Genomic DNA, 8938 nt, shown 5'->3' with positions numbered 1-8938 from the left:
GCTGGATACAGAATGGAGAGGGTTCTTATACTGTTAGTTCCAGACAGATCCTCCCATCAGGAGATGGATTGGGGCATTCTTCATTAGGTCACCATCTTCTCTACATACCTACTACATATCTCCTTGATGTTTCCCCTCCCCCAACATATGAATTATGCCTAATTTTGTGCTATCTCTCCCCCTTGGGCGGAGAAGTTAATATTCATGAGGTTCATTAAGCAAGCACAGCAAAGAAAAGCCTTCTCCAGGTTATTCTTGGTCATTTTTCTCAAAGGTTCAGGCCAGTCCTAGACCTGGACCCTTTATCAAGAACTTTTTGATTTTCTGAAACCACTGTCTGTCTCCTGATTGGTTGAGTCTACCTGCAGTCTACTAGCTTTCTTATTACCTGACTTATTCTCAATGACTCCAGCAACTAGCAACTCTGTGGAAACTTAACTCTTTGCTGTCTATCATACTTTTATATTGTACATTTCCTTATTTCATCCTATAAAATGTTTATTTGTCCTGAAATAATTTCCAAGTTCTGTTTTTCCCTCTCAAAATTTCAGTATTTTATACTGAATGAGTCATATGCTCATTTTAATTTGATCTTTTGTAATCCAAGCGCCCTTGATCATTTAAGACTATGATCATTTATGACTTTTCATGACTTTCTGACTGGCCACCCTTACTTTCAAAGTTACGATCACTGAGGGCTGCTCAAACCAGCCTTGGTGTGGCCATTAAGGATCCTTCTCTCCTATTAAATGGTTACAAGGTTCCTCTGCCAGCCCCCTACTCTCTGCACCTGGTATCACAGTGCCCTGCTCCTGCAGTCATAGGCGCGGCTGCCAGAAATATTGCCCTTTCCCCTTTTATATAAACTAAATTATTCTTATATTTTTAGGGTTTCCTATCCTGATGAGACACGTGGTTCAATCCCCATCAGCCTTTATGAGAAGCTTCTGGAGATGGAGTCACAGACTTGGGGTCCAGATTCATAAGACTAAAAGATCCTCATGCTCTACCTGGTGGCACCTCTATTAGGTGTGAATGCCTTTAATTTATTCCTATATCTATCTTTTTTATATCATTCAATTCTGTCTTCAATAATTCTTTCCCTAACTTACTATACCCTTATTTATATTAATCAATCACTAATTAATTCACTAATTAATAGATTTCAACACAAATTTTACTGTTACTAATTTACCTAAATAATTGATTTAAACTGTAGTACTATCACTAAATTTCACTTATTTTCAGTTGCTTTCTGATTTCAAAACAAATTTTGTTTTTTTCTGGGAGCACTTTGGGATTCACCTTCCTTCAGGATTTGCCTGGTACCCTCAGGCTGATTGTTTAGAAGCAATGAATAACAGAATGGTAAACAAACTTTGACCCTATCCACTTTTATTCTTTCCTGAAGATGGTCTGAATTTCCTTATTCTCCTAGTAATATAAATTCCTTCCTACAATAAACTTGAGTGGGATAGGTTTAGCGAAGCCTTCTCAGATTGTAATTGTTCTCCCAGGGGTGAGGTAAGACCTAGGCTAGAGGCTCAAGGTTACAATATTTTTAGAATAGAATAGTTCCATATAAGGATATAAAAATGTATAGTGTATTAGGGTCTCAATGACTGGATAAAGTTTACCTAATTCTTCAATGTCTTCATTTCAAAAGGGATTGGTTAGATTTCGTGTCTAGAATGTAAGATCATATTCTCAGCTAATGAGGATAATGGTCAGTGGGGGAGGAGGGACTTGCGTTAGGGTCTATATAAATCACTGCCTTCTTTTTGTCTTTGTCTTTCCTACTCCAGATGAACTGGTGTAGGATTGTCCCGATTCTCGAGAATCTAGTAAATAAACTTTCTGTCATCACTTTGAGAGGCCTCTGAGTAATTGATTTAAGTAGGGACCTGAGCCATCCCACACAAACTTATCCCAAGTTCAAGTATAGTTTTTAAGTATACCTTTATTCTACACTAAAATGAAAACCAGTTTCACAGATTGATACCCCAAAACTTCAGATTTAGAGATTGGCTAGCTGAAACTTCCTCAGGTTTAGCAAATATGTTTCCTTTTAAAATCCTGAGTTGTGAAATTATTTAAATTCGAAAGAGTTTTATTCTAAAGTCACTTTACTATTCCCTAAGTTTTTCTTATTTTAACACTTCCCTGAATTCCTGTTTCACTGAATCTCTTCTGAACATATCTCACGACTAATAAGACAGTAATTAAAATTCAAACTACTGCTTTCAATCTCTAGCTATTTTAAAGGTCCCTTTTAAAGAATAACTGATCCGTGAACATTTTTGTTGTTTTCAATAAACTCTACTGAGTTTGCTTTGTAAGGTAGTCATTTGCTATCATGTCTGACTCTTCATGACCTCATTTGGGTGTTTTTTCCTTAGCAAAGAAAGATACTCCAGTGGTTTGTCATTTTCTTCTTTGGCTCATATTATAGATGAGGAACTAAGGCAAACAGGGTAAAGTGACTTGCCCAGGGTCATACAACTAGTAAATATCTGAGGTCAGATTTGAACTCACAAAGATGAGTCTTCCTGATTCCAGGCCCAGTGCTCTATCTGTTGTGGCACCTAATTGCATCCTGGGCCATCTCCAGTCATCCTGATGACTATCTGGTCCCTGGATCCAGATGGCTCAAGAGGAGAAAGTGAGACTGGTGACCTTGCATAGTCCTCCCTCACTCAAAACAAAGTCAAGTGCAAGGCATGTCATCATTTCTCTTCTTTGAAAGTGAAGGATGAACCCAAAAAGCCCTTATCCCAATGGGGATCCTGTAGGAAGCATTTCTCCTCTTATGCCTGACCCCATCTCTCCTTTCCATCTGACTTGCAACCGAAGCCCCTTCCGGCCATGTGCGTTGTCTCCTCCATTAGAGGGTGAGCTTCTGGAGAGCAGGCACTGTCTTACTTTTCTGTGTGTGCTCAGCACGGCGCTTTGCACGGAGTTGATGTTTAATAAATGTCCTTGGTAGTCATTCATGCATTTGCAGAATTCCTCCTTTAGTGGGAGGACACAGTGCTGCTGGGATGGGGTCCGTTCCCTGCTGGGCTGGATCCTGCAGGTCAAACCTTGTGCATGGATGTTTCACCTGGCTTGGCTGCAATCTCTGCCCTGACCTCTGGTGGCTTCTCCAACCTTTTGATGTCATCGTCCTTCCATCTCCAGTACTCCTTCAAGTAAGAGCAAAATGAAATAGACCGAACAGCACCAGAAGCATCCTAAGTTCCACAAAGGGAACTTTGGGAAGGGCTTTGGAAAGAGCTCTCACCCCTGCAGGTTTACAGCATTTCTTCTTGTGTTGTCTGTGAGAGAGAGAAGTGATCTAACCAGTTAGTGCCCTTTGTATACAAACTCAGTTCTGGCTCAGAAGTCAATTAAAAGGCTTTTCTTCACCATCCAGTAGACAGACAAGGTACACATGGAGAGCCAGGACCCTCCACTCGGCATCATCATTTATTTACACAGCAGGTTAAATAAACATCCAAGTAGGTCCTTTGCTCATACTCCCAGGACTGAGCCCATATTGGTCAGTTTTCTGTTTACAAGTTATATTTGTCTAGTAAAATGTAAGTTTCTTTATGCCAAAGATGATTTAATTTTCTTATCTTTATCCCCAGCATCTATCAGGGTAAAAACTTTGAATATGTAACCAGATAGATATAGATATAGATATAGATATAGCTGAGTTCTGGAATTTTGACAAGAATAGAAGTTGAATTCACTGGCCTATATTCTCTTACTTTGGAAAAAACTTCAATATCATTTATCCTGGGCTATAATAGGTGCTTAATAAATGCTTGTTGAATTGAACTGAGAAAAGATGAATGATGAACAAAACAAAAAAGAGAAATTTACCTTTGAAAGCTATTTTGGTGGTAGGGAAATTCAAGAAATAAACCCAGAAGAAGAAAATGATTCTAAAATCTTAACAAATAAGATCTCAAAGAAAACATAGCTTGGGCATAAAGTTTAAACTAGAATTCCTGGTGAGTGGGATAGGTTTAGTGAAGACTTCTCAAACTGTAATTCTTCTCCCAGGGGTGAGGTAAGACTGAGAGGCTCAAGGTTACTATATTTTTAGAACAGAATAATTCCATATAAGGATATAAAACTATGTAGTACATTAGGGTCTCAGTGATTGGATAAAGTTTACCTAATTCTTCAATGTCTTCATTTCAAAAGGGATTGGTTAGATTTCGTGTCTAGAATGTAAGATCATATTCTCAGCTAATGAGAATAATGGTCAGTGTGTGTGGGGGGGAGGGACTTGCATTAGGGTCTATATAAATCACTGCCTTTTCTTTGTCTTCAGCTTTCCTACTCCAGGTGAACTGCTGTAGGATTGTCCAGATTCTCGAGAATCGAATAAATCTCTTTTCTGTCATCACTTTGAGAGGCCTCTAAGTAATTGATTTATGTAGGGACCTGAGCCATCCCACACAGTTTGGGGGCTCATCCGGGATCTGGGGCTTTTCAGAAAGACGGCTGGCAACTCAATTCAAAGACTGGGCGCCCATGGGGAGATTCCCCCATGGTCTTTGAAATGGGGTTGCCGGGCCTCCCTTTCTGCAAAGTAACAACCTGAAGCAGAGGAACTCAGTGAGGACAGAAAAGAATAGAGATAGGACTCCAAAGACTCCGAAGCTGTGAAGTGTGTGAAAATGCCAACAGGTTGGTGTTGAAGGTTGCAGTCAGGCAACTTGTACGCATATACGACCCAGCAGTAAGCGTGGGGGGGGGCCTGGGGGTCAATTCGTTGAGTCTTAGATAGACTCAGGGAGAAGGTGACGACTCCCAACCAAACTGGTGGACTGCAGGACCCCAGGGTGAAGGGCCCCCCAAAAACGTTTGCTGGGTGACTGTGGGTGGGTGGGTGACCCCCGCTGAGAGCTAGCGAGGGAGCTAGCTAAATTTGTCGAGTCATAGACTCGGAGGTGTTGGTGACAACCCTGGACCAAAAGAATGGGGAAGGGGCAGTCCAAACCCCACCAAGCTTCGGAATGGAGTCAGGAAATATCGGTAAATAGTCCTTTGGGAAATCAATAACAAAATTGGCACGAATTACCAAATTATAGAGGAAAGGACAAGAAGAAGATGATTAAGTATTGTTGTTTCATATGGGGTGAAAAGATATCAGAGGAGGAGGCACAATCTGGCCCAAATATGGTTCCTCCGAGGATTGGGTTTGCCAAAAATTTAAACCTATATGTACTATTCTATTCTGTTAAATGTTTTCTCTGTATATGTTGTGTTGGTATTTCTGTGTGAATGAAAGTCTGTGTGTCTCTGTTTTTATCTGATAAGGTTGTAAATTTAGCCAGCCAGCCAGCAGGAGCAGAAAGGCTGAGCTGAACTGTCCTTGAAATTCCTGTTACTCCCCTTCTTCAACCCCTCCATATTAGCTTCAGAGGGGCGGAGGGACAAGGAGGGAGAGAAAGGGAGAGAAAAATTATTTTACTGTTCAGTTTATATAGTTGGTAACAGCAAGTAAAAGAAAGTAGGAGAAGTAGAAAGAAATAAGTTATGTGCAGTTTCAAAGTGGCTTGAGGGAAAGGCAGGAGAATTTAAGCAGGTAGAGATGATGAGAGGAGGGGGGTACTGTGTAATCAGAAGGCTTGGAAGAAGTACAAAAGGGAGGGAGGGAATTTATCTTTTTCCCTTAGATCAAAGAGGCATGCTAGCAACCATTTAACCATTTCCTGCCTCACCCAAAAGAAGAAATTTTAGTGTAATGGGAAATAACAGAAAGTTAATTGAATTCATTCTGGTTGTATTTGGAATTGTGAATAGGTGGAATGTGTCATTCTTAATTTAATGTTTAAGACAGGTTAGAATTTATTAAAGTTTGGTGGAAGTAAGCAGAAGATTAGAAAGTAAAAAATCTCAAGTTAGGACCTTAGAGTTGAGTTTTGGATTTAGGTTTAATTAGATCAATATATTTGATGCCAGACAATGTAGTTAAAGTAAAAAGATAATAAGTTTAGGTTTTTCTTTTTCTTTGCAGAGTGGGAGGGCCAGAAAGGGGTGGTCTTGGGAATCCTGGCACAAATAAGAAGAGGGCAGAGACACCCAGTAGCATTTCTGCCAAAAATGTTAGATCCAGTAACAAAAGGATAGGTATTTGTTAGATGCAACATTAATCTAATGTAACTGTTACACGATTTTAAATTTTGTAATTTATTGCATATGGACTGGGGTTTTAAAAAGATGTGATAGAAATTTGATAATTTGAAACTTACATTTGGTTATTAAAAAAAAAGCTGAATAGGTTAATGGTTTATTTTAAGTTTTAAGTAAACTTAAATAAGTTTAAATTTTTAGGTAATTCATCTAAATATTGTATTAGAAATTGCATTGTTAAGTTAATTAATGAATTGGTTAAAAAGAGCTGTTATGAATTTTTTTTTGTAAGAGTTTTCTTGTTGTAGCATTCTTATTAAGAAAATGAGAATGCTTTAAAAATGTACATATATATATATATATATGTAGGTGTGATTTTCAAGCCTGTTCCATCTGAGGATGTATTATGTTAAAAGTTTATTTCTGCTGTTGAAAAGGAAATTTTAGCTAAAATTGTTTTTGCCATGAATCAAGCATTTCCTCTAAAGTTATGTTTGTAAAAGAAAGTTTATGGGCAAATGTGAAAAGGCTGTGGGTTTAGGTCTTTTCTTGTGATTTCTGTCAATTAGTTTCAAGGGGATTGTGATAAATTGTAAACTGTTCGTAAGAGAGGAAACATTTGTTGTATTAAGAAATACTTTGTAAAATCTTTTACAAAGGAAGGCCTACCTATCCAATTTGTATTTTTAAGTTACAAAAGTGGGAAGAATTTAGTTTCTCTAACAGGATATGAAAATGCAGTTGATGTCATCTGAAATTTATTGTTCAGGTTCATAGCTAAAACAATTTGTTATCACTTATGAAAATTATGTTTGCCATTTGTAATTCTAATGCTAAAACCTAAAGCTGGTACACTGTGTGAATATGTGGGGGAAAGAAGCAGTCCTCAGGCTAGTAAGAAGTGCAGCCCCAGCAGCTGAGGAGATTGTATGTAGAACTTGCTTGGTGAGAATTTGAAAATGTATAAGAAATGATCTTCAGTGATTGGCTCTTTAGGGCAAATTTAAGATCTAAGAGGTAAATAAAATCCCTTGGAACATTCTTTCTAAATCTAATGGGGATAAATAGATATTGTATCATTGTTACATAGAACAAGATTGGGATTTAAAGTTAACTGTAATTGTATTTTATTTACAGGGGGATTCAGGGAAAGGAATCCCTTACAAAAAAAAAAAGGTGGGGGTGGCCCCAGGTGGTCTGGGAGCTCCAGGAATGGGCTTGATGGGAGTGGCCAGTAAAATGGAGATTTGGACTGATAGAACTAAGAGTGGGAAGTAGAATAGACTTGGGCATAGTGATAGAGTGGACCTTAGGAGAGCCGGTTCATGTGGAGAAAAAAAAAAAACCAAGGAGTTTTCAAGGTGAAGTTTTCCAGAGCTTTTAGACAAATGAGACTAAAACTCTTTTGGGGTAATGGACAAAGGTCCCAACTTGGAATGAGATCTTTACAGGTTACAAAATGATGTAAAAGCAATTAGTATTAAAACAATTGACTGAATTAATTACTGAGACTAAATCAGAGACATCTTCAGTTTGGGAAAAAGAATTTCAGTCTAATTTTCTTAGAGGTAGGTAGTCTAGTAATATTTGGCATTGAAAGTTAAACGATTGTTTTGATTTGAATTCATTACACGAACATAAAAATTCAAGTTAGTGTTTGAACTTATCACATGTGTAGCTCATTCTTTTAGATTGAGCAGGGTTAGAAAGGGATGAAGTAGTTTGGGAAACAGATATAAATCTATTAGAGCAATGACTTATGATTGTTATTCAATCAGGAACTAGAACATGTATAGAAAGGCATGTAGGCTACTTAGACCTGCTTCAAAGATGTTCCTTGGCCAATGTGAAATTAGTCACGTTTGAAACTGATTATTGGAGCTTGCTATTTTAAGATTTTTGTGGGACTATTAACTGACTGTTCTTCTGAGTCTAACTCCAGGTGTGGATGGCAAGAGAGGCGATCTGAGCCACTGATCCATGATGCCAGTAAGCCTGTGAGATGCTGGTATGAACTGCAAAAGGTGATCTCATGGGAAGGTCGGGAGAGCGGCTGTTCATCCTGAGCTGAGAGGTAGGATTCTCCTGACTCAATTTCCCCACTGACACCTGGCAGACTTGAAGCCTGGCTGAATGCCAGTTGACAATCTACTCCTGCCTGGAACTGACGTGAAGTAAGGAAGATGTTGTTTCCCTGCAATGTCCCTACTCTTAGTGGCAAATTCCTAAAATCAGAAGTTTTGTAAGTAATAATACCAGATCTGTTGAATAATAGATTGTTGGTAGGGGAACATCTGAGGTTGAGTCTAAAATTAAGCTAACAGGTTTAGGACTTTAGACCAACAACAATCAGTTAGGGTCCTTTAATTCTTAGTAATAGTGTGGAGATGATTAGGTCAAGGGCTTGTGAAACTAGCATGCATAGTTATTATTTTGTCTCAGTTGGTTAATGTTAAATGAAAAATGGTTTGTGGACTATATTGTAAATTCTTTAAAAGAAGCATCACATGATCAGAAGTTGGAATTGTTTTATGATGTGATATGCACTGTGTTAAAAATGATTATTTATTGTATTTATATAAGTACTGGAGCCTGGTATTGACTCCTTAGTGAAATCTCATCTTCCTAATGAGGGAATGAATAATGACTTACTGTGAAATGTAGAAGCTGCATTTTAATGTGAATTTTCTTTTTAAAAAAATGACAATTTGTCAAAGTTTCAATTTTGATTTTTGTAAGAGTGATAGGAATAGTAATCTAAGATGGTATTAAGTTCAGTTCTGTAGGAGAGTGGACATCTGGA

This window comes from Notamacropus eugenii, chromosome 2 (assembly GCF_028372415.1).
Source record: "Notamacropus eugenii isolate mMacEug1 chromosome 2, mMacEug1.pri_v2, whole genome shotgun sequence".
NCBI lineage: Eukaryota > Metazoa > Chordata > Mammalia > Diprotodontia > Macropodidae > Notamacropus > Notamacropus eugenii.
The sequence above is the reverse complement of the archived record's forward strand: the minus strand, read 5'-3'. Positions refer to the sequence as shown.